General features: G+C 39.4%; 1 protein-coding gene across 4 annotated transcripts in view; it reads right to left on the reverse strand.

Moving 5' to 3' along the window:
* LOC122788049 (proto-oncogene c-Rel-like) overlaps positions 1–25,632 on the reverse strand; it is a 2,508,512-nt gene that overhangs the window by 526,307 nt on the left and 1,956,573 nt on the right. The gene's annotated exons all lie outside the window — the stretch shown is intronic.

Consider the following 25,632-nt stretch of genomic DNA (forward strand, 5'->3'; position numbering starts at 1 on the left):
TAAAATGAAGATTTTGCAAAAGGACCTCTGGAGAAGATGCCTGAATCAGCAGGTCATCCAAATAAGGAAAGATTTGGATCCCGTGAAGCCTGCAAAAGGCAATTACAGGAGCGAGGCATTTGGTGAACAGCCTTGGGGCAGTAGAAAGGCCAAAGGGCAAAGCACAGAACTGAAAATGCCAGAAAGCAACAGAGAAATGCAAAAATCTCCTGAAAAAAGGATGGATCGGAATATGGCGATAAGCATCCTTGAGGTCCAGAGACACCAGAAAGGCCTGAGGGAGCAAGACAGGAAAAAGGGACTGAAGGGACAACATCCAAAAGGAAGGCACCTTCAGAAAGGTGTTTAGATTGGAGAGGTCTAGAATAGGTCTCCAAGTACCTTCTTTTCTGAGCACTAGAAACATTCTTTAATAAAACCCTTTCCCCCTTTGGGACACAGGCACCTCTTGAATAGTACCCTGAGACAAGAGGTCTCGAAGAACCTCTGGGAAAAAAGGAAGCTGTTCCCAAGGAGGCTGAGGAATGCCCATAAAAGGAGGGTGGGAAATCCAGACCATGAAGTACCCCTGGCAAATGACTGACAGAACCCAAGAATCCTGGGTGATTTGGAGCCAAACATGAAGAGAAAGAGGAATGTGGCTGGGAACAGGTGGATAGTCAGACAGTACCTGGTTTGTCAGGAAAGGAAGGCTTAAGAATCCCTGCAGTCTGAGTGGCCTTAGCAGAAGGAGTCCATTTACTACCCTTTTTACCTTTAGAAGGAGGGTTCATAGGTTCATAAATTAGTACTAGGCTAACTGCCCTTATGAGCCATTTTAAGCCTAGCCAATTATCCCTTGTGAGACTCAAACCCTGTACCTTGTGTTTGCAAGGCAAACACCTTAACCATTAGGCCACTCTCCCATTTCCCAGGGGGTGAGACTGCATATGAACAAAGGCTGACTTAGAAGGGTAGTTTTTCTGAAATTAAGGCACAGGATAAACAAAGACATGCTTAAGCTCCTGTAAAGCTTTCCCCTTGTCCTGAATAGACTTAAATAAACCAGCAGCCGCTTCACCAAACAAAATAGCATTATCCAGAGGAGCATCCATCAACTTAGCTTTAATATCATCAGGCAAAGGTTGAAGCCAAAGCCATGAATATCGCCTCAGAACTGAACCAGAAGCAGCAGCCCTAGAAGAGGCATCTGCTGCATCATAACTACATTTGGCAGAATGACAAACTATGTGAGAGGGAGTCTCAAGCAAGGAAAGAGCAGAAGATGTACTTTCAGAATCTGGAAGATAAGACAGAATCTGACAAGCCTGAGAAAGAAGAGCCAAGACATACCTAGAGACATGGGTCTGATAATTAACAGCCATAAAAGCTAAGGTAGCCGAAGTATAAACCTTCTTACCCAGCCTATCCATGGTTCTACTGTCCTTGTCAGAAGGCAGTAACTTGGATGAAGGAAGCAATTGAGATGGCTTATCAGAGGCTACAAACACCACAGAGAGGTCAGCAGCAGGACATTTAAACAAAAATGAACAATCCTCAGGCACCCTATAAAAACTTCCTGGGAGCAGGGGGCAAAGAATCAGACCCATTAGAGACAGTGGAAAAAACATCCAATAAAGCAGGCAAGACAGGAGGAATGGCCACAGGTTTAGGAGAGTCAACCTGCAGTAACTCACAGAACCTCTTATGGATATCCGAAAACTGGGCACAATCCCACTTAAAAAAATTTCTTCATCCTAGAGATCGTGTCCCCAAAGGAAATTTCCTCAGAAGGATTATGCAGAGTATGAGAATCCTCCTCCTCAGCCTGTAGTCTAAAGGAGAAGGAATCTGGGTAGCACAAGCAAGGGAGTCATAATCAGAATCCACCTCAGAAGAATACAATTTGCTTGGCCTTTCAGGGGAAGAGGAGGACTAAGGAGGAACAGGAACTGAAATGCCTTGAGGAGGCCTCAATGACAGTAAAGCATTAAATAATCCCTGATTAAACGCCTGCCACTCACTTTGTGGATCCCTAGGAGCAGAAGAAACATGATTAGTTTTCTGTTTCTTTTTTAAGGGGACATGCATCCTAGAAACCTGAGAAGGCCCAGACACAGGATGGCATTCCACACCTGCAGTAGGAACTTCTTCCCTAAAGAGAAACTGCAGAACCCCTCGAGACCCCTCGGAAACAATCAACCATGGTTCCCTCTGAATACCTAAAATGGACTCCTGCTAAGCCTCGCCGGACATGCTGCCTGCCAGATCCTCACTGGCCTCCAATCCAGGCAGAGTAGAAGAATCTGACAAAACAACCAGGTGAGCCTCCAGGTTCATAATAACCTCAGGAGAAACTCCCGGCAGAGGCTGTACAGTGGAAGATTCCAGACTTACCTTATGCGCCTTCTTCTTCCTTGATGGCTGACCCTCGGGGCAAAAGTTCCATCCATAGTATCTGCAGCAAGAAGCTTAAGTCACTAATTCTCAAGATACAAGGAAAGGGAAGAAAGCCTACTACGAACAGTTTTGAGGACAAATATCTGACAAACTGATCAAGACGTATGGTCGTGAGCAGTATCTAGGCAAAAAAGACACGTATCGTGGTGGTCTTTATGGGGAATCAGTCTCCTACACTGACATTTACCCATCCTGGATGACATTAACCCCAAACAGCACAAAACAAACAGAAAAAGTAACCGAAAACCCAACTGGGTACTTATCTGCAACTGTAAGGACTCCAGCAAACAGAAAAACTGGAAAAAAAAAAAAAAACACGGACACTGGTAACAGACCAATGGTTAAAACAGCGTTCAGAGTGGTGGCAAAGAAGTTCTGAGGATGATACGCCTGAATGTCACCTTTATGCCCTACCCTATGCAAGGAGTGTGCAGGTGACACACAGCGTACCTTAAAGCAATGGTAGACTTTGGTAAACTGGCTGGACGGTGGGCTTCACGGCAGGGAATCCCCATTTGTAAAGAATACTGTGAATGTAAGGACATCTGAATGCTTCTATTACGTAAATAACTTTGTCCAGAAAAACAAGGACCAGTGTGGAAACACAGCAGTCACAGTTCAAAATATCCAGAAGTAAAGTAGGCAAAAAACAACAGGCAGCAGGTAAAATAAATCCAAGTTTAATGCATATACAAATTGGTAAGTGCTTTCGCTATGGAATCACAGCTTCTTCAGACCCTAACAAACAGCATCTTCACTGAGCATTTATATAACAATGTCATAATACACAAACCAATCAAGAGCTAAAACTAATAAAACAATTAAATAGTTAAAGCTGAACTCACTGAAAAAGTGAATCCAGCAAAAGGAGGTAAACATTACTTTTTCCTTCTCCTTCTGGCATTTCAAACAGGTTTCAAGGGTTCAAATTAATTTAAGCCTAACCCTATATGACAACGCAGTTTGGCTATCCATATAGCTTCATATCTCTCTCTCTTTCATTTTCAGTGTTGCCTAACCTAGCATTCTCATATATAACATCTAACACAATAAAAGAAAACATATCTGCATTAACTTGCATCTTGAACATGTTTAGCTAAGGCAATGACAGTGTTAACTTTATTTATACAATATATATGGTTCTTAATGCATTCAAACAACTGACGGTTGGTTTAGCCAACAAAAAATGAGCTGCATTGCTCACAGTTAGCTAAATAAACAATGTTCATGGTGTCACAGTTAGCCATAACATTTAAGAAAATATATTTCCAGCGTGGCCAAGATGAGCTCAAAATAGCAGATTACTTCAGCTCCACTAACATTAATTGTTATGACAGGAAATATTTCTGTTATCCTAAGAAACATACTTTTATATATATAGTTTCTGGATATCATCTTCTAGGCTAATATAAAAAAAATATACTGATTTACACAAATTTTTCTGTCAAAAATCTCTTTGCATTATTTCTACTCATCACAAACCTTCAGAATGAGTTTCTCAAAAGCCAATAACCACGATACCATCCTCAAAAAGGAACTACAAACCTTGTTATCAAATATGCATGACTTAACAACTAGAACTGACAAAAATAGTCTTAAAAATTGACAACTTCAAAGAAAAATGCTCAAAGCAAATGGACTTACTAAATGAAGACCTACAACAACAAAAGGCAGAGATAACTAGTATAGAAGAAGCTTTACATGACATGGACAACAGAATGCAGGAAGGAGAAAACAATACAGAATTCTACAATATAGAATTCTTTCTCAAGCAAACTACTCTTCTTCAAAATAAACTGGATGACCTAGAGAAAGTACAGTTTTGTACCTACCATAAATGTAGATGTTCGAGTGCTAATACAGCTGCAGTAATCACAGATGGGTTTTCTGCCGTCAGGCGGGTCCTCGGTCGGCCAAATTCCAAAGTCTAGGTCCGGCGTCGGTTGTTGTCGCTTTCTCTCCTGACGTCAGCGAGGCAGGGGTATACAAGACACAGCCGATGCCATGTTCTTCAGTCTTTCTTGCCCCAGATGTCAGGTGCCCCCAGAAGGAAGGCAATACATAAATTATATTTATATACATGCAATGCAATATAATCCAAAATCAGTAGTTGCAAGCAAATATACCATAGAAGGATAACCCAATCAGGTTGTATGAAAAGGGGTTAGGCCCTAGGCCTTTACCAAGAGGGGAAGGAGGGAGGGAAAACTGTACTGCAGCTGTATTAGCACTCGAACATCTACATTTATGGTAGGTACAAAACTGTACTATGTTCATCGTGCATACAGCTGCAGTAATCACAGATGGGTAGAATCCCAAAGCTACGCACAGGGTGGTAGGCACTAGGTGGAGCTGGGATGAGCCAGAATGCCCTGCAACACAGCAGTGGCAAAGCCTGATCTAGTTTTGGAATATAAAGGCAGGTGGTAGTATTTTATGAAGGTATGCACAGAACTCCAAGTGGCTGCCTCCAAAATATCTTTGGTAGGAACTCCTCTGAGGAAGGCTGTAGAGGTAGCTGTGGCCCTGGTGGAGTGGGATCTGATGCCTGTAGGGGCAGATTTTCCATGATAGGAATAACAAAACCGTATGCAGTGGCCTATCCATTTTGAAATTGTCTGTTTGGTAACTGGCTTCCCTTGAGCCCCTACAGCATAGGACACAAAAAGTTGTTCTGATTTCCTGAAGGGCTTTGTTCTGTCCAAATAATAACGTAGCTGCCTATGGATGTCTAAGGAGTGTAGCAGCCTTTCCCCTTTGTTTTGAGGATTGGGGTAAAAGGTAGGTAAGTGTATGGCTTGATTTAAAGCTACCCTGGATACCACTTTAGGCATAAATGACGGGTTGGTTCAAGGGAAACCCTGTCCTGATGGAAGATGAAAAGGGCTGCACAGCCATGAGGGCTTGTAGTTCCAAACCCTACGAGCTGAGGTAATGGCCAGAAGGAAAGCTGTTTTCCAGGACAAATATTGCAAATCTGTTGAGGCAGCTGGTTCAAAGGGAGGCAATGTTAATTTTTCTAGAATGTAATTAAGATCCCAGGCTGGTATTGGTTGTTTCCTTGGTGGTCTTATATTCTTAGCCCCTCTGAGGAACTGTCTTAAGAGTGGGTGAGAGAATAAGGGTGGATCCGAGTTGAATTCTGCAGAAATGGCTGAGGCATGGATTTTTATGGAGGAAAATGAAAGTCCACTGTTCAGCAGCTCAGCTAGATACTGTAATACCTGAGGCAAATTCAGTTTTCTAGGGTCCTGGCCTTTTTTCTCATTCCAAGAGCAAAACCATTTCCATTTTGCGGAGTAAGCCTTTCTAGTAGATGGCCTTCTGGCCTCCAAAATGACATCCTGCACCTCTTTGGGGAGGAGGGTCTGTTGTGGTGTTAAGGAATTTTCCATGCAGCGAGATTGAGTGTTTTCAGCTGACTGTGAAGAGTTTTGTAGCTGTGCTGAGTCAGCAGAAGAGGCATTAGAGGTAGGGACCAGGGAGGAGTATGTGTTAGGCTCCTCAGGAGTGGGTACCAGTGTTGCCTTGGCCAGTCTGGAGCAATCAGTATCATCTTCGGTCTGTCTGCTCTTGCTTTCAAGAGCACCTTGGGCAGAAGAGGCAGAGGTGGGAAAGCGTAAACTGTCCATGCTGTCCAACTGAATGAAAGGGCGTCCACTCTCCAGGCCTTTGGATGAAAGGTCCTTGAACAAAACTTTTCCAATTGATGATTCCTGTGGGAGGCAAAGAGATCTATGTCTGGCCTCCCCCATGCTTGGATTATCTTTGTAAACACTTGAGGATGCAACTTCCATTCGTGTGGATCTGTCATATTTCTGCTTAGATTGTCTGCCAGCGTGTTTTCCAAACCTGGCAAGTACTGTGCTTGAAGTTCGATTTGCCATTCCAGAGCCAAGTTCCAAAGTGTCATGGCTAGTCTGCACAGGGGGTATGAATGTGTTCCTCCTTGTTTGTTTATGTACCACATTACTGTGGTGTTGTCTGTTCTTATCAGTAATTGTCCTGGATGCAGGAGGTCCTTGAAAGCTGTAATTGCATTTATCACTGCTAGCATTTCTTTTTGATTGATGTGAAGGTGCGTTTCCTTTTGGGACCATTTGCCCTGAATGCACCTGTCTGTCATGTGCGCCCCCCCCCAGGCATAATCTGAGGCGTCTGTTGTGATGACTTGATTTGCTTGAGGCTTGCAGAATGGGAGACCTGTGTTTGTTTGACATGCTTGGGCCCACCATAGAAATTCCTTTTGCAAACATGGAATTATTGGTATTATTGTTTCCAAACTGTGGCTGTGTTGAGACCATAGGTTTTTTTAGGTACCATTGAAATTTCCTCATATGCAACTTTGCACATGGGATTAAAAGAATGCAAGATGCCATGAAGCCCAGAGCCTGCAGGATTTTCCTTGCAGTAAGCCTGGTACATTTTGCTAGTATTTTGAAGTACTGAGTTAGTTGCCCCTGTTTTTCTGGCGTAAGATAGGCCATCTGGGTGTTTGTGTCCAAGTTGGCACCCAGGAAAGTTATTTTCTGAGATGGTGTTAGCCTGGATTTCTCTTTGCTGATTGTGTATCCCAGAGAATGCAGTAACCGTGTTACATAAGCCAGATGTTCCAGACGTATGTGCTTGTTGTCCGCTTGGATCAGGCAGTCGTCCAAATAAGGGTAAATTTGTATCCCTTGAAGTCTGCAGTAGGCAATTACTGATGCCAGGCATTTCGTGAATACACTGGGTGCAGTAGATAAGCCAAAGGGCAATGCAGAGAATTGATAGTGGATTGAACCTGCAAGAAATCTGAGGTATCTTCTGCAGCTTTGTCTGATTGGGGCGTGCAGGTATGCCTCCTTGAGGTCCAATGTTACCAGCCAAAACTCCTTGCTCAGCATGGGAAGAAGCTGCTGTAATGTGAGCATCTTGAATTTTGGTACGAGTAAGAATGTGTTTAGGATGGATAAGTCCAAAATGGGTCTCCAGTCGGTTCCTTTCCTTGGTACCAGAAATAGTCTGGAATAAAAACCTTGACCTTGTTCGTGAGTAGGTACCTCTTGAATAGCTCTCATGTCTATGAGCTTTGAAATTTGTAGTTGTGCCTCTGCCCTTTGATTGTGTGGCAGGTTTGGCATGCCTCTCATTTTTGGAAGAGTGTGGAAATGAAATCTGTAGCCTCTGTTTATAACGTCCAGGATCCATTTGTCTGTTGTGACAATATGTCAATTTCTTGTAAATAATGCCAGCTTTCCTCCCAAGGGTGCTGCCAGCTGAGACTTGCTTGGCATGGAAAGGAGGGAGTCATTGGGTTTGTTTTCTGTATTGTTGTGCACTGTCTTCGCCACCTCTTGGTGCTGGAGTTTGCCATTGCCTGCCTCTATATGATCCTTGTGATTGTCCTCTGCCAGTGTTCCAAACCAGACTAACCCCTCACTCTCTCAATCTCTATGTCAATAATGGAATACCTAAGGTTTAACAAGTTGTTCATTTCCCTGTTACTATCATTATGAAGAAGTTTTTTCCAATTATTATTGCATATACTCGCTTGTTTTTTCTTTTGCTCTATGTATTATAATCAATTGAATATATATGTACCCTGTCTAACATGAATGTAACTACTGTCAATGTGGAGCTTTTCTCCCCGGGCCTCCACTGAAAATGGATATGTATCCAGACGGACTATCCCGGTCAACAAATGTAAAATAAAATAAATAAATTGTGCGCCTGTATCTACCTCTTTGGGGCTTGTCCGTGGCTGGAAAGGACCAGTTTTTAGAAGGCCAATTTCTGCTAAAACGTGGTAGTTGAACCTGTAGAAAAGCTTTGACAATTTGCATAGATTTGGCTTTTTCTTCCATTTTCCGTAATATCTCCTCAGCATTAGTACCAAACAGCACATCCTTTTGTAAAGGAGCATCTAGAAGTTTAGCTTTCACATGATCAGGCAAGCTTTGTTCCCTAAGCCAGGCATGTCTACGAGTGACTGATCCTGTAACAGCAGCTCTACTTGAGGCCTCTAGGGCATCATAGCCACATTGTAAGGTGTGTTTACCCACTTGTTCTGCACTATGCATCATATCCTGCAACTCCTTCAAATCTGGTTGTTCAGGTTGAGACATTTTATTCCTTAATTGTGATAACAGAAACTGCTGATATTTAAGCATATGAAACTGACAATTTAAGGCCCTCATGGCTAGGGTGGCTGAGGTATATACCTTTTTACCCCACCTTTCTAAGGATATTGACTCTCTTTCGGAAGGTAGTGGATTCTTAGCAGTAGAGGCCTTCATTCCCTTGGGGCCTTGAGAAATGGTTTCAGGATCAGCATTATGGCTTTTGTAGAGAAATTGGTGAGAGTTAGGAACTCTGTAGTACCTATCTGGCTTGACTGGGGCAGGAGGCAGGGAATCCGGATTAAGGCAAGCCTCCGAATAAACATCATCAAGTATGTCCAAGACAGGAGGTATCACCAGAGGTCTGTGTTGAGGTAACAAAAGAAATTCCCTAAGTCTTTTCTTGGAATCAGAAAAAGTCTTGGCCTTCCCAATGGAAGTGTTCCCTCAAAGTGTGCAAGGTTTCTCCAAAGGAAAAATCCTCAGGAGGAGATACAGAAGGAATGGACTGCTCTGCATCCGAATCTTCAAAAGGGGAGTAAGAGTGTTCCTCTACATCAGAATGCTCTGAAAAAATGGAGCCCTGATCAGAAGAGGGAGAATCTTCCTCCACTCTGGGTCTCTTGTCTGGAGGGGGCTGGGAACCCCTGATAAGAGTAATTAAATCCTCAGCCATTTTAAGCATCTGCTTTTTAGGCATGGGGCCTGGAGATGGGCCCTGTGCAACAGGCCTCTTGGGATGCCTGGCTGATTTGGATTTAGTAAAGGCCTTAATGGAAAAGGAAGATGAGGGTCTAAAGACACCATGGGTGGAAGTGGACCTGTCCACATTAGGAGGCTCAACACTCACAGTGGCTTCGGTGGTTGTAGTCTGGGTAAGGGCCGAGGTACCTGCGGTCTCGGTTACAGAAGACACCGCCAAAGAAGTGTCGTCGGTAGTCAGGGACTGCATAGGTGTCTCGCTGAGAACCTGACCACGTGTAGCCGGTTTTGGCGTGGTGTCGGTGGGGACTGCGGACCTCGTGTGTTGGTCCTTGTCCTTGCGTTTTTTGGACAAAACGGTAGTGGGAGTCTCCGACGACATTTTATAATCAAAGGCTTTACCAAAAAAGTGTTGGGCGAACTCCGCCCGACGCTTAATAGTGAGTTTATTGAAAGTAGCGCAAAAGCGACAGCCCGAGACGTCATGGTCTGGGCCTAAACAAGGTATGCAGAGGGAATGGAAATCCTTATGCAGTATTTGCTTCCCACAAGAAATACAATTGTTAACTTTTTCTGACATCGGTCTGAGGCAAGAAAAGTTTCCCCAACGGGGTACTTAGCTTTAATGAAGACTTCGGTTTCCAATTTTTCGTAAATTCAGGAGCTGGACGACGGGCACTTGCGAACTGCTTCTGCTTCGGGCAACGTGCGGCAAAAAAGACTGAAGAACATGGCGTCGGCTGTGTCTTATATACCCCTGCCTCGCTGACGTCAGGAGAGAAAGCGACAACAACCGACGCCAGACCTAGACTTTGGAATTCGGCCGACCGAGGACCCGCCTGACGGCAGAAAACCCATCTGTGATTACTGCAGCTGTATGCACGATGAACATCAGGTCTCGAAGGAACAATATAAGAATTTTTGGACTGCCTGAAAACATCGAAGGCGACAATATGGTAAGCTTTTTAACTTCATTGTTACCTAAAATACTAGACTTGCCAGAAGTCTTATCTTTCGGCATAGAAAGAGCCCCATAGGTCTTTGTCTTCCTCTAATACAACAAAAAAACACCAAGATCAGTTATTGTAAGATTTCTTTCATCATATGATAAAGAGATGGTACTAAAAACTGCACGGACAAAAGCACTTATTAAAGTTAATGAAGCTGTCATCTGATTTGATAATGACTATTCCTCGATGGTCATACCTAAAAGGAAAATATTCTTACCATTAATTAAAGAACTTAAAAAAGCTCAACTTAAAACACATCTCCTATTTCCAGCGAAACCGAAGATTTTCTTACATGATGGGCCAAAAATCTTTGAAGACTTAGACTCTGCTTTGGAATTTGTTAAAAAAAATACGTTATTAGATAAAATAGAAGAAATGGAATGGGCTAGTCCATCATTGAAAAGAATGGCAAGTGGCACAGCATGGAAAACAACTGAGAAACAAAAAAGACTAAAGAATAAATAAACATGCAAAGTGTTTACTCTTTTGCTCATCTTCCTCATTTTCCTATCTTGCTTTATGTTTTTGGACTATTTACAAAACAGGGAACAAGGACTTCTCAAAATAAAAACAAGTATCTAAGGTAAATGTTAAGTCATAAATGACCTAACTGAATTATGATATAACTTCTCATTAACACATCATAAAGGATGAAGACAAAGAAGAAGGTTAGTGATATTATAAATATGATGTTGTCTCCTCATTTTATTATGTTATAAATATTATATGCGGCATAATATCTAGCAAGTTGTGAATTGTTTAAACTAAGGCAATCTGGTTACTTGTTCAAGGGAAAAAAAGTGAGTTTAAATAATATGTGGTTTAATATATTTAATAACAGTTGCTGTTTATTAGATTTTTTTTATTAGTTAAATGATTGCTGCATAACTTATTGAAAGTGTTTCGGTACTAATAGCAATATTCAGTGGGCTAATGGGATAGTAGGCTGACATTGTGTTGTATAATCCTATGTGAAGACGGTAAATGGGCTCATACACTAATGGACATAAAAAGCCATAAAAGAGTGTAAATTAGTCAGTCAAGCAGGTTTACTTACAATTTTTTCCGCTAGAACTACATTGCTGACAATTTTGAGTCTCCTAGACCTCGAGAAGCAATGTCCACGAGCTGCTCTGCTTATACTTTCACTTCTAGGATACCTGTGATCAGCATTGCAGCATTCCACGATCTTTGATGATGTCATTAGATCATTAGTGGACCGGAGTTCTGACTGTGGTGACACTTACCCAGGATAAGGCGAAAGACATACAATTACAGTGACGTGGGAAAATAGCTAAGCACAGGAAAAGAAGGGTGAACTGTCGTTTATGCAGCTGATATGTGAAAGCAACTGATGTAAGTCAGAACTTTATCCAAACTAAAGAAATTACCATTTTTATAGGCGAAAATGGTTAAACTCTTTTATTAAAGACAAAAGATGTATTTATTAGTTGGGTAAAGCTTTTTACTTTTGATTAACATGGAAACATATGCTTTCTTTTGATACTGCAACAACATTATGCAATGGACTTACTGCTTGTGGTTTATGGCTTTCTGATTATTAAAATCAAATATCATCAGCTTGTGGAATAACTCAGTATAAATCTGGATTAACACTGTATTAGCCCTGGGAGCCTAGAATCCCATTAGCAAAAGGAAGAAATGTATGACAGCAGCTTCACTTTTCATATGTGTTTTGGTTCTGCTGAGAAACCATACAGAAAGACAGATCTCCCTTGTGAGTCCAAACAGTTATTAGTCTCTGGCTAGAAAATTCATACATATTCAGAACAAGCTCTAAGATTTTATTGAGCCTTGTAAAATTATCAGTATCAAGCAGAAAGTTTAACACACAGTTAATTCTATGTTAAGTTTCCTTATCTTGCAATTTGCTTGAGGGGGGGGGTCACACAGTTTATAACTGATATTATAAGTGCTAACTGTCATAACAAAATTAGGTGCAAGTGGTAACAAAATATTATAGTTGCACTGCTCAATGTTAGAAGTTTAATCAGCAAAATATCTGTACTTGAGCTAATCCTGTACTTTGAAAATATGCAGAACTATGTAGTTGTGGAAACTTCCGGGGCATCACAGGATCAGGGACACTGAACTTTTTTTTTTTTTTTTTTAAAGAAGTTCACATTCTTGTGAATGAAAACATTCTATAAATCGGTGCCTTTGTTCCTGTGGTGTTTTGGTGTCCCTCATTCATTACCATCTGTCATTTTGGTACACCCCCCACATCCAATGAGTACTGTTTGGATTACTTATGGAAACTTCACTCCGGTGTAAAGCCTGCACTCTCTCCTGGCCAGGGTTCAGTTTCTACCATACATTCTGGCTCGCAGTTTGCAATGGAGAAGTATCCACGTTGGTTAGGGAACCTATTGTTACATGTTAAATCATGCATAATACCACAATGGAATATGCAGGGGTCCAGGTAACAAATCTGTACAACTGTTTACAATTTCTTTGCCAGCTAGAGGTCTCCATACGTATCTCCCCCAAGCAGTAGAATTATCAAAGGTAGATTGAAAATGTCGCCATCAGAACAGATAAACTTATAAGGGGTAATTTTGACTACACTACTATAAAGTTTCATACCTATACAATTAGCAACAAATATGCTCAAAGATTCTTTGATGTTTCTGTCAACATTTACCATATGGTTTTGAGAAGATATACAGAGATGTTTTTATGTAACACTGAAGTAATACTTGTGTTATTACTGTATATACTTAAGAACATGCTTATTTATATTTACCAAGGTTTTTTTTGTTGACTGAAGTACAGCAATAGTTTTATACTGCTTGTCTGACAGCTGATAAATATATACTGTTCATTTTTAACCTACATGGTTACATTTATCTCAGATTTAGTCTCAGCAGAATTAATAATTTAAGTTTTAATTACATGCAGTACACTGCACTTTTGTACCCCACACCTGATAATTCTTCTTTTAAAATATAATTTGTTTATGCCTGAATTCTGCCAGAATGAAATGATTCTGTGTTAGACTTGTATACATATATGGTGAACAAACATGCATATACACAGAGGCATGTATGACAACAGTTTTTTTTTTTATTATTTTACACTACAAGCATGGTGGGACTCACCAGTTTTTATGATCTAGAAAATTCATAAAGATGTCACTGGCTTGATTCAATAGACTAACTTGTAGATAGTTATTCATACAAATGTTTACTGCTTTTAAGAGTTTCTAGTTTTAAGCTGTTATAAGGAGACAACAATCTAATACAGATTTTACTTATATTGCTAGTAATCATGGATATTTTCCTGTATATTTTAAACTGTTTATAGGAACAGTTTTAAAATGGAACAAGTTAAAGTGCTGATGCTGTTTACTTGAATCTAAAAGTATTCACTATACAAGAAGGTAATCTTGATTTACACAAGTTATATGTCATAAGATATAGGTGCAATTCTATTACTTACACTGGTTTGAGACACACTCCACTTCTCTTAAGGTTGACAGTAGAGTGCCAGAATATAAATTGGTATTTTTTTCCTGCTGAATAGCTAAATATTTGAGCTGTTTGGTTAGCTGCTGTATACCTACATCAACTTTATTACAAGATGAGATAAGTACAAACTTGCAGTGTTATAAGATAGTACTGCATTTTATTTTTCTGTTTATTTGTTTCAATGAATATTGTGTTAGAGACAGTACTGCATTTTATTTTTCTGTGCATTTATTTGCTTCACTGACTATTGTGATCCCTCTGTCTCTCTGCAGTAAGTGGGGGTTATTATTCTCACTTCACTGATATTCGGTGTTGAATTCTTAGCCTTGAGGGTTTCTCTGCATACAAGTCTTAGTCACTTATCTCTGAATTTATTTCTGCTGAATAGCTGAATATTTGAGCTGTTTGGTTAGCTGTTATATACCTACATCAACTTTATTACAAGCTGAGATAAGTACAACATTGCAGTGTTATAAGAAAGTACTGCATTTTATTTTTTCTGCTTATTTGTTTCATTGAATATTGTGTTAAAGACAGTACTGCATTTAATTTTTCTGTGTATTTATTTGCTTCACTGAATATTGTGATCTCTATGTCTAAGTGGGGGTTATTATTCTTACTTTACTGATATTCAGTGTTGAACTCTTAGCCTACAGGGTTTCTCTGTACTTATAAGTCTTAGTCACTTATGTCTGAATTTATGGTTAGCTGTTATACACCTATATCAATTTTATTACAAGCTGAGATAAGTACAAACTTGCAGTGTTATAAGATAGTACTTCATTTTATTTTTCTGTTTATTTATTTGTTTCATTGAATATTGTGTTAAAGATAGTACTGCATTTTATTTTTCTGTGAATTTATTTGCTTCACTGAATATTGTGATCTCTCTCTGTCTAAGTGGGGGTTATTATTCTCACTTCATTGATATTCTGTGTTGAACTCTTAGCCTAGAGGGTTTCTCTGTGCTTATAAGTCTTAGTCAATTATCTCTGAATTTATTTCTGCTGAATATTTGAGCTGTTTGGTTATCTGTTATATACCTACATCAACTTTATTACAAGCTGAGATAAGTACAAACTTGAAGTGTTATAAGATATACTGCATTTTATTTTTCTATTTGTTTAATTGAATATTGTGTTAAAGATAGTACTGCATTTTATTTTTCAGTGTATTTATTTGATTCACTGCATATTGTGATCTCTCTGCAGTTAGTTTCCCACACTCACTCCCTGTTCTTTTTGTGGCATTATTCTTGGTGTATTTGGAATTGCCCAACCCTCCTGTAAATTTGTGTTTGAACACTCCTCCTGGGTCCATCACATTTGCTCACTCAACCGAGTACAGTCAGAGCATATTTTGATTTCAGCCACTCCTACCAGTCCCATCTGTTCAGATCTATCCCAGTCTAGTGTCATTAGCTCATTCTACCTAATACAGAGAGAATATTTGAGTAGCCAACCCACTTAGGCGCTTATCCTTGAATTATCCTCTGTTACTCCTTTCTCCCTTTTCACTTTACTTTGTGTTCTGACTCAGTGTGCTCCTCAGCTAAGTATATTTTTTGGCACTTTTTAACTGTTCAGAGTTGAATTAAATAATAACTGAACTCAGTTCAGAATACAGTTTGAATAAATTGCTTTAATATTGCTACACACTCAAATGTGCTAGCTTGCACTGCACTTGAATTGTTTTAGTGCTGTTTTAGCTACTTTTCTGTAACAAAAAAATAATAATAATTCTAAGATTGTTTCCTGCCTTTCCTGTAAGTAGTCCAGTCCAGATACAGACTTGCTGTATCCAGGACTGCTTATAAGCTTCAGAGCCCCCCAAGCCTTTCTGTGTTTGAGGGAAGCCTTCTAGCTTATCAGTGGGAGTGGTAAGCACTAGGTAACCTGTCTACCACAAGAGGAGTGGTTTCTGGCCCAGAAATTGTAGTTTATTGGCCGTTTTGGCAGTTTTTCCATCTCTTTCAACTTTCTGGTCTAAAGGCCTATGTTTGTGCTTGTTTCCTGGCTTTCCTGTAGCTAGTCTAGTCCAGATACAATTTTGCTGTATCCAGGACTGTTTGTAAGCTTCTGAGCCCCTCAAGCCTTTCTGTGTTGAGAGAAGCCTTCTAGCTTATCAATGGGAGTGGTAAGAACTAGGTAGCCTATCTACCACAAGACGAGTGGTTTCTGGCCCAGAAATTGTAGTTTATAGGCCATTTGCTCTTGTTTCCCACCTTTCCTATACCTAGTCTAGTCCACATACAGATTTGCTGTATCCAAGACTGTTTCTAAGCTTCTGACCCCCCAAGCCTCTCTGTGTCAGAGGAAAACCTTCTAGCTTGTCAGTGGGGAGTGATAAGCACTAGGTTGCCTAGCTACCACAAAAAGAATGATGTCTGGCCCAGATATTGTAGCTTATTGGCTGTTTTGGCTGTTTTTTCCATCTCCTTCAACTTTCTGGTCTAAAAGCCCGCTTTTGCACTTTTCCCGCCTTTCCTGTAACTAGTCTAGTCCAGATACAGATCTGCTGTATCCTGGACTGTATGTAAGCCTCTAAGCCCCCCAAGCCTTTCTGTGTTGGAGGGAAGCCTTCTAACTTATCAGTGGGAGTGGTGAGCACTAGGTAGCCTATCTACCACAAGAGGTGTGGTTTCTGGCCCAGAATTTGTAGTTTATTGGCCGTTTGGGCAGTTTTTCCATCTCTTTCAACTTTCTGGTTTAAAAGCCCGCTTTGAGCTTGTTTCGCTCCTTTCCTGTAATTAGTCTAATCCAGAAACAGATTTGCTGTATCCAGGACTGTTTGTAAGCTTCTGAGAGGTGCCAAAGTCTGCTCTTCAATTTTTCCCTTAGATCTGCTAGTTCTCTCCTCTCCTGCACTTTTACTAGCTTATTAGTCTAGCACTTTACCATTCCAGACTTTTTGTAGCAATTATTGTAGCACACAAAAGTGCTACCAGCACTAAACGTTCTACAGAGAAACAGCTCCAGTACTTATTATTAATGCCCATCACTCCAGGCACGTGTAAAGGTCAGTTCCCTGTGCTTTCTCCTGTTAACCGGGTGAACCTGGGCATCCTGAGGCAATGTAGCAACTGCCTCATATACACCAACCCTCTCCTCTTACCTCCCAACACTCAGACTTGCAAGAGATACACTTAAATACCCAAATTGGAAGCCACACACTCTCCAGCCAAGACTGGAATAGCTGATCAAGAGGAGAAGGTTAACACTTGCACCACACCACATGGAACAGATTGCCCTCCAGAGCATACACCAGCACTGCCTTCACATAAAAACACAAACCACACACCTACCTTTGCAGAGGCTCTCAATAAAAATTTACCCAAACAGAGAGACCTCCAAGGTAGAAACGCACTTGACCACCACAACACAACACTAATCACAAGATACACAACTGTCCTAAACAGCATGCCACTCAACCAAAGCCCCTAATACAAAACAGCATGCCCAGCAGACTACTCATAGGTGACTTGATAGTGAGGCACACTGATGTTGCACTCACTAGGTTGAATTAGGAGAAAGTAACAGTCAGCTGCCTGTCAGGAGCCAGGATCCACCATATAACTCAAGTCACTCAACAACAGGTACAAATAAGACTCTTTCATTGTACATGTGGGTGGTGAATGACCTGAGACGTACCTCCCTGGACTACATGAAAAGAGACATAGAGGAGCTCTCGAATTATGTAGCCCAGGTGGGTACGACCCTAGCCCTGAGCAGCATCCTACCATCACCCAGAATTATACCACAGTATAAATAGAAAATGATTGATTTCAACAACTGGCTAAGTTTCTGGTATCATTCTAAGGGGACCCAGTATCTGTCTGCCTGGGATGACATGACTGACAGACATCGATGGTTTCCCAGAGAAGGCCTGCATCTGCCACCCCTGGGCTTCTGGATACTGGCCAAGGCTCTTGCCACCCCCCACAGTGCCTTTTTTAGGCGGTGTTCCAAAGACCAAATTACCACCATAACAGCTACAAACAAATGCAATCTGAGGGTCATGCTGCTCAATGCTAGAAGTCTAAATCTCAAAATGCACTCACTCGAAGCACTCCTTAAAATGGAGAACATTGACATTTGTGTTGTAACAGAGATCTGGTTCAAGGCAGCAGAAAGCACACCTGCATTACCAGGCTATAACTCATTCCACACCTTTCGGCCCCAGAACTTGGACCGAAGCTGCAAAGGTGATGGCGTTTCCATATTTATAAATGATGCACACACCTCCAGACTGGTAGCCCAACATAATGCATCAGAGATACTTCAGGTGCAGCTAACATTGGGTAAGACAGCAATTCAGGTCATAGCCTGTTATAGGTCCCCAACCATGTCCCAAAGCACTCACTCCACCTTCCTAAGCACCCTGGAGAATATCAGGGTCCAGCCTAACACACACATACTGGATGACTTCAACTACCCCTCCATTAACTGGGAAAACTATTCATGTACCAATACACTTGCCCGTTTCCTGGAATTCATTAATTCCAATGCCCTGGACCAGCTTGTTCTTACCCCCACTAGAGGTAGCAGCATTCCTGACCTGGTGATTACTAACATGGGTGACCGTTGCTCTACACCAATAGTCAACTCTTCCCTGGTTAGATCTGACCACAAACTAATCACCTTGTAATTTCACATCCCCCCCACACAAAGGTAACCCACCATGAAAAACTTCTTCAAAGTTAACTTTGGGCTCCTAAGAACAGAGGTGGCTAAGTTCACAGCACCCATGCAAACGGAGAATAGTTGCATGACCGCTGAATCATACACCAATGCATTGTACGAACACGTACACAAATGCATGGATCTTGCCATACCCAATAGAACCAATATGTCCTCCAAAAAAAAAAGGAAGCCAATCTGGCGGTCCCCTGTCATAAACAAACTCTAAAACAGAAGGAGGAAACTGATGCAGAATAAGGTGAATTCCCAAGACTGGAAAAACTCCCTTATCAGCCTCAACAAAAAGTTGAGATCCCTCATCAAATCCTCTAAAGCTAGCAATAAAAAAGAATTGCAGCAGATAGTAAAGACAACCACAAGGCCTTCTATAGTTATGTAAAGGACCTGTACGGCAATACCCAGATTTGCTCTGAGCTAGTGCACAATGGTGCCTCCTATACCGAGCCAACAGATATTGCCAATATACTGGCTGACAGATTCAGTGCCAACCCCCCCCCCCAAAGGACCAATCACAATACCAGTAGATTGACAGGCACCCAGTATTACTGCTGCACAGTTTAAAACAGCACTGTCCAAGGCCAAGAATACAGCTTCTATGGGACCTGACAATATCCCTGGCTGTGTTCTACATGAACTACAGAGTGAACTGGCAGCTCACCTGTGTGCCCTGTTCAATCACAGCCTTACCTCAGGCTTTGTCCTTACTGAATGGCGCACTGCTATAGTCATCCCTCTCCATAAAGGAGGAGGGACTACAGACCCAGAGAACTATTGCCCCATTAGCCTGACAAGTCTGATATGAAAAGCTATGGAACGCATCATCATGGACCTTAATAAACAAGGATACAGGGAATCTCCAAACTCTGGATCCCACACAGTTTGTTTTTGTGAAGGGTAGATCATATGCCTGCTCAACTTGGTCGACTTCTTTGAATCAGTCACCAGAGCTGTGGATGAAGGCAAGGTGGTTCATACAGCCTACCTTGATCTGGCCAAGGCCTTTGATACTATTCCCCACTCAGGAGTCATAGAAAAACCCATTAAGCTAGGCATCAACCCCTATATCACTAGGTGGGTTGCAAACTGGCTCCAGACAGAACCCACAGTGTAAAAGTAGCTGGCTCCAAGTCAGACTGCTGACCAGTCATGAGTGGAGTCCCACAGGGATCGGTTCTGGGTCCTCCCCTGTTTGGTATCTACTTCTCAGAAGTCCAGTCCAACACGAAGAGACTCTGGCTGACAAAGTTTGCAGACGACTGCAAGTTGGGATCCATTAACTCCCCAAGTGATGTTGACATCCTACAGAAAGGCCTCACTGAGATCAACGACTGGTGTCAGAACCATGGTCTTAAGCTCAATGCCAAAAAATGTGTCATCATCCCCTTTGGAAACAAAACAGGTCTTATGAACTACAACATCAATGGTAGTCCACTGAACACAGAAGGCATTATAGGAGATCTGGGAACACAGGTTGACAGCAACCTCTCTTTTGACCACCACACTGCCACTGTGGTCAGAAAGCTCTTCTATGTGGCACATCTCATTACTAAGGGTTTTGCATCCAGGAAGAAAGAGATCATTGTCTCCCTCTACTCTTCCCTCATTAGGCCAATCGAGTACAATGCCCCATTTGGCATGTACCTCACTAGACACCTGCAACAACTGGAGAGGCCGCAAAAGTACCTCACAAAGAGGATCCTAGGCATTAAACACTTGTCCTATATGGACAGACTAAAAAAACTCCAACTATTCTCTGTCTCATATTGCCTACTTAGAGGCGATCTCTGCTTGACTTATAAAGTCATGTCTGACTCAGCTCTGTTAGAAATGCTACATCTAAAGAAATCCCAATCCCTTTGCACCACATGCTCCAGAGACCTCAACCTCATTACCACAATCAACAGAATGTGCTGGAGGGACAGGTTCATAACCCAGAGACTGCCCATGCTATAGAATAGACTTCCCATACATGTCAAACAGAGCACCTCATTGCCCCTCTTCAAGAGAAATCTTGATGAGTGGATGGGAAACAAAAAATTCACCCCAGGGATCACTCCAGCGGTTCTACTTGACAGAGGTACTGGAAACTAAGGTCGGGTGGCAAAATGCCAGGGTAATCCTATGGGCTAGGCTTGTAAAGGCTCCAGGGCCATTAGCCTAGTACACACCTATGAACCTATGTATAGAAATATGATGAAGTCAATTGAAACTTTACACGTTTCAAGTTTATTAGGGGAAAGGATTATTTACTCATTCATTTTTCGAAATTTATAACATATGTATTCCAAAACAGTTAAAAATCAATAAATAGTGACTGATTTGATTTGTTCTAGGTTTCATCTGTTTTAATACTTGATCCTGGTAATCATAAATAAAGAATAAGAATTGTATATATAAGGAAATATATAAAGAATATAGCAAGGAAATTTAAATCGTATTTAAGTAAGTTGAAATTAACTAACATATAACATACTAGAGAGATGCAACATTTGACTCTATACAATACTTTAATATATTCAAACTCTCTGATATTACATATTTGTTGATGAGTTTTATGATATTATAGACAGTCATATAAAATAATACATGAAAATAAAATATTATATTAGTAAAGTTCAACATTATACACTGAAGGGGAGCTAAACTACTGCTGTTACTGAATGGGTGGCTAATTTGAGTGGTTGATGCCACTCAAATTGGGAGTTTATAACTTCAGGAGGGCTATGGGTTTTGTTTTTAAGGTTATGCAATTAACTTATTGTTGTTATAAATCTTTTGTCAAGACATCCACTAGAATAATTATAAACAGGTCTTCAACTATAAACATATTTAAGGTATACTATAGCCACAAAATAACCCTATACATATATAAAAGTCTTAGATCAATATATAATGGAGGGAAAATCAAAAAAGAAAAAGAGAATGAGAATACTAATAGGCCTAAAATCAAAGAGAATTACATCAAATCTGTTATACTGTTAAAATGGTTCAATTGAAAGGTATTTCTATTAATATTAATGGTTTAAACAGCCCATGTAAAAGAGGAAGCTTATTTAGATACTTCAATTTAAACAAATCTAATCTATTTTTTTTTTTCAAGAAACATCTTTTACAAAAAAAATATATCTAAACTGGGCACACATAAGTATACTGTTTTATCTAGTTCAGAACACTCACAGAAAAACAGGGGTGCAGCCATATTATGGAACAAAACATTACCTATTCCAAAAATAAGTACATATCAAGATGATAAAGGAATGGTTTGCTCTGTTATAGTGGAAATAAACAGAAAACTCTTCACCTTGGTTAATGTTTATTGGATACCAGGCATAGGAACTAATACTGCTAAACAACACCCAAATTAAATAGTTCTTGTCTCTAAAGGAAATATAATAATAGCAGGCAATTTTAATTGTATTTTGGATGAAAATGAAACTAGCATTTAAGGTAAAAGAAAAATAACTTCACAGGCCAAATATTTAAAGGACTTTAACTCATTTCATGACATTAATAACCAAGCAGATACAAAATCATTACCCTTCACTTTCTTTTCTAACAGACATGGTTCCTATTCCAAAATAGACAGAGTCCTTATTTCTAATCAATTAACTAATGATTTAACAATATTTACATTTATCTCTTGCCCATTATCTGACTATACCTCTATCATTTTGAATTAACTATTAATTCAACATTCAATGTGCAGATCAGAAGAATACCAGCTTATATCACTATTTATAAATAGTGAAACACAAACATTTATTGAACTAAATACCACTTCAGATACACCAGTCATACATATTTGGGATGCCCTGAAAGCTTACTTATATAAGGAAAATATTAAAATGGTATAGTAATAAAATAAATTTCTGGGATAAAGATCTACAGGAGCTGCAGAATAAATTAGATACTCTCAAACTTATTCATAAAGAAGACAATAAAAATAGTGACATAATGGAGAAAATCATTGAATTAAACAATAAATACTTAGAAATTCTCAATCACAAAACTATGATTAGTCTGGAAAAATACAAATTTTCTGTCCTTCTCAAATAGTCCCAAATACTTAAATAAGCTCAAAAACAAAACTAAAAGACTCAGTAAGCACAATCATATTAAGGAGATCTTTTCTAATAAGAAAAAAATAGTAATATTTATAACATACAAGACATATTAGAAGAATTCTGGGAGCACTTTCATAAAATTAATCAAAATGAAGTTATGGAATCAAAAGAAAACATAAAAAAAATTATAAAAAATACATTAATAAACATCTTAATAAACAACAAATAGACTTAGTAGACAAACATATTACACTTACAGATATCCAAATTCAAGTTAGCAAACTTAAATTAAATAAAGCTCCAGGGAACGATGGGATCATCTCAGAAATCTATAAAATCATACCTAAGAGTGCTCTATCCTTATTACAAAAGGTCTTTTTAATAACCGAGAATGAGTCTATAAGTCCTCCTTCATGGAAATATACATGTATTGCACCCATAATAAAATCTAATAAAGGTCCAACTAAATGGTCCTCTTACAGACCCATTTCTTTACTGAATGTTGACTATAAGATGTTTATGAACATCGATGCCAACAAATTGAAGAATTTTCTTCCAAATTTGATGAAGCTCAAACGGACTTTATAATTACTAGAAATACATTTGATAATATAAAAAGAACATTAACCCTCACAGATTACTCAAATAAGAAAAAGAAAGATATTACTCTAATAAGTTTAGACATAAATTCAGCTTTTGACTCTGTGAATTGGGACTATTTGTTTACATTACTAAAATGTCAAAATTTCTCAGACAGTTTTGTAAATCTAATTACCCATTTACATAAAGGTATTCAGGCATATATAAAAATTGGTACATATATTTCACAAAATATCCCAATTTTAAAAGTAACTAAACAGGGTTGTCCTCTTTCCCCCTTGTTATTCACTTTAATAATGGAACCATGGGACTAATGTCATAAGAACAAACAAAGACATTGAAGGCTTCAATATAAGCCCTGATAGCTCATCTAAAATACAGCTCTTTGCTGATGATGTTCTCATTACTCTATATCGAAATATATCATCTATGTATGGCTTATTTAATTCCATGGATAACTTTAAAAATATCAGGTTTAACATTCAATAATGACAAAACAAAGATAGTTCCTGTATATCTTAATAAAAATAAGCTCGAGAAAAAATGTAAATATATACCAAATTCTGAACAAATTATATATTTAGGGATAATATTAACCAAAGATGTTAAAAATATAATACACCTCAATTATAATAATTGTTCACAAACTGGGAAAGCCAACAACACAAGAACTGAAGATGGTGAGTGAAAGGAAAACTGCTCTTACAACTGGTAAAACCTCACGATAGTTTATTGAACAATTCCACACGACTGGTTAAGCGCTTTCGACTGGTGATCAGTCTTCATCAGAACAAACAACACATATCATCCCAAAGTATTTATACACATCCTAAATCACCTTAATTGATGTTTAACTAATTAAAATCCCGCCAAAAAGTTTAAAGCCATATTACACATTTACTATAATACACTGTAAGTAAACCAACCTTAAATCAAGATGTGACTTTCAAATACACATGTAATATAATAATATATACAATAGTAATATATGCAGTAATATATACGGTGGGTAAAACCTCTTGGTGTAACTGTAAATAACCGTATAACTATCTAATAAAAAATCTAATAAAAAATAATAATAATAATATATATAAATATATGCACTTCACTTGTGTGATAAAGTTAAAAATCCCAGTAACAAACCTAAGAGTTGAAATTTACTCTAAAGCTAAAAAGGTTTTATACTTATAAAATCATTGAGACCAGGTGGTCTCGTGGAATCCGTTAGGATTTGCCATTTACTTTAAGCGGCTAATTTCATTTTCCAGTCACCCCCAAATGGGCGAACATCTATCTGTTCTACAATGGAAAACAAAAACCATGTTCCTCACCTTTATCCAAGATGTGTCTGTACAATGCATTTTGGTATCTTGTTTCCCTATTTTGTACGCATGTTCAAATGCGTCTGTTCAGCTGTCTCTCTGTCTTGCCTATGTAATGGGCGTTGCATAGTTACAGACTGCCAGATAGACCACATGTTTTGTTCTACAGTTACCACATTTGCTTTTTATAGTAGTATGACACAAATCATTAAGTTGAATAGTCATGTTAGAATTAATGTATTTACACTGTTTGCAGTTCCGCATTTAACTGTACCCTTATGTGATCCATGCTTTGATCTTTCTGCCTTATTATCGGCTTTTCTAATAGCCTTATTATATTTGGGGCAGTTTTATATACACATCTTGGTTTACTACCCAATAGCTCTACCTTGTCCAATACTCTAAGTGTTGACCAATGCCTTTCAATATTTCCTTTATAATATGTGTGGTCGGGTGTACATAAGGACACAAACTCTTCCTGATGTTTCACTACAAATTCCTACTTTTTGTCCATCTGATACGCACCTAATAGGGTGGATATTTATTACCCATTCATTGTACACATAACTGATGACCTCCTAGACCATCTTTTCAGGGTAAGCTCTACTCAAAAACATTTCTTTGATGGTATTAAGCTCCTTTTCCAAGATTATTTTGTTAGAAGACATTCTTGCTGGCGTACACATTGGCCTTTTATAACATTCTGAAATACATGGGGGATGGTTACTACTATAATGGACGTAATCATTGGAAAAGTGGGTTTCCTATGCACCCTAGAGATGAACCCTTGATTGTTATGACTCAATGCTACGTCCAAAATGATATTTCATGGTAACTGTATTCATAAGTGAATTTCAAGAATTCGACTGTCTTGTTTAGGTACTCCATAAATTCTAGTAACCTATCCTCAGAGGCCTTCCATAGAATAAAAATGTCATCCAAATATCTAATGTATGTTATGATATCTTTGTAGAAAGGGCTGTTGAACACATACACCGATTCCCATTCGGCCATGACCAAATTCGCAAAGATGGGAGCACATGATGCTCCCATCGCCACTCCCTTTGTCTGCCTGAAAATTCACCTTGAAAGGAGATATAGTTGTGATCTAACACCAGTGACATCATGTCACAAATGATGCTGATTTTCTCCCAGGAAAAATCGGTGTATCTAGTCAGACTCTTTTCAAAAAATTCCAGTCCT

The sequence above is a fragment of the Protopterus annectens genome, chromosome 1.part2, assembly GCF_019279795.1.
Source record: "Protopterus annectens isolate FY-2018-M chromosome 1.part2, PAN1.0, whole genome shotgun sequence".
NCBI lineage: Eukaryota > Metazoa > Chordata > Ceratodontiformes > Protopteridae > Protopterus > Protopterus annectens.